We start from the raw sequence: 2,032 nt of genomic DNA, 5'->3' as shown, positions 1-2,032 counted from the left end.
TTTCCTGAGTGCTGCTCTTAATATGCCCACAGCATCCAACTACTGCAACCAAGGAGACAACAAATACAAATGGAACTTGCATTTCTTGGTCCTTTCCAATTTCTGATGTCTCGGGCTCATCATCACCCTCGGAACTGCTGTCTTGGAAACGTGGATCCTCTTGCCATGTGACTTTTACCGGTTTTATTGGTCCAAGTATGTAAGGCTCTGCAATAACAGCACCAAAAAAGAAAGCAAGCTGGAATAACCGGGTTATTCCTCTACTTGCAAGGAGAAATTCCCCCTTTCAAGTGAAATACTTCTCTTGGAGAAGGCAGATTTAAGGAGGACAGAATCTTCTCCCCTCAGATTTTCTGAGCTAAATCTCTGCTCCAGTATTTTCCACGTTGTTCTGGGGATCCCCTACGTATTCTTAAACCCCTATGGCTGCATTCAGAAGACACTAACTACCTTCTGAATTCAGCCGAAGGAGGGGGGGGGGGGGGGGGCTTGTTGCCTTGTGTTGTTGCATTGGGGTTTTTAATCTTTTGGACAGCTTCACACAGTTTCTTTTCTTTCCTACATGACTGTGGCTTGATTTAATATTGTTTCATCTTAATTTCATAAGGCCTCATTTTATCTGAGGTTAGGACTCGCCAATGATCATGTGTCATTCAGTTTCCATTTTCTAAAGGTCCAAGAACAGAATTCAGTAACTAATAAAATGTTCTTGAATCTTGGGGTCAGCTCCAGGGTTTTGCTCTTCACTCTACATTAACACACATTTTCTTTGAAATCTTGTCGGGTTCTGTGAAACTTGCCATGACTGGTGTGTCCCCTTTTTCCCTGTTTGAGAAATTTAGGGGATGACAACAAGCTTTTTCACCACTCTGCAAAGACCCCACTGCCTTCTCAAAGCACACCTTTCAAAACTCCTGAGATGCAAGCACGAGTTACCTCTCGTTAATCTACCACAAGCCTGGCAAGTAGAAATGAAGATCAAAATGCTTCTGCCTAATTACTGGCTTTTGCCGCTGAAAATCCCCCGGATCCTGCCCCTCTTTACACCGTATTGCTCTGCAGTGCCTGCCATAAGCTCTTCCTAGAAACGGCACCCTTAGAAGGGTTCTGCTGTTACCTTCGTTCATGCCCGACTCCTGTGTGTCTCCAAAGAAGGAAAAGTGAAAGTGCTCGACTCTGAGCTACGTCGTTCACAGGCAGAGGTCCCAGATGGTCAGCTGGGGCAGAGTCCTGCGCATCCTCTTTGTCCCAGAGTATGTCCTCAGTTTTTTCTGGTTTGTTCTTTGAAAGTCCAAACAAGTCTCTTAAATCAGCAGCAATAGTCCTCCGTTTTTTCTGGCTTGTTCTTTGAAAGTCCAAACAAGTCTCTTAAATCAGCAGCAATATCGCGATCGATGTCTTCAGACACTTGAGGCAATGTCTCACTCTCTTCTTCCTTCTTCCTTTTGGCTTTCCTAAAATCAGATTGTTCAAGGATAGCAACACAGCACATGTCCTTTTCAAAGACATCTTCCCTAAGAGCCTCCTTGCTCTTCGTGTCTCCCTAAATGTATCCAAAGCCATTAAGGAGTGGTTCCCTATCAAGGGGAAGCAGTGGGGAAACATCTGAGGTTTGAGTCTAAAGGCAGGAACAAGTGTCCTTTTTTAATTAGCCGCACCCTTAAGTGACTTCTCACTTAATACGTAGTAACATAGAAATCCAGGTATTTAGCACAGATTTCTTTCCTGCCAATAGCAATGTCAAGAGCTAATACGCTTTTCTCAGAGACCTGCAAATCTCAAGGTCCCTGTATTGACCTTCCTCACCTTCACTTTTGGCAGAGAACAGGAGGACTAGAAAGAAAAGATGACACTACATGCTGCTTTTCGAGGTCTGAGTTGAGGCGCGACGTCGCTGGCGGGAGCGGTTGCTCCTGGTGGATGTCCCTGATGATGTCTCCCTCCGCCTGGGCCTCTCAGCACTTGCTGCTGTCCTGTGGCCCCCGTCACGGCGATTCCTCGACTGGACAGGTGGATTTGGGGCCGGACCTTG

The sequence above is a fragment of the Corvus brachyrhynchos genome, unplaced genomic scaffold (assembly GCF_000691975.1).
Source record: "Corvus brachyrhynchos isolate BGI_N302 unplaced genomic scaffold, ASM69197v1 scaffold4, whole genome shotgun sequence".
In the NCBI taxonomy this organism is placed as follows: Eukaryota; Metazoa; Chordata; class Aves; order Passeriformes; family Corvidae; genus Corvus; species Corvus brachyrhynchos.
Note: the sequence above shows the minus strand (reverse complement) of the source record.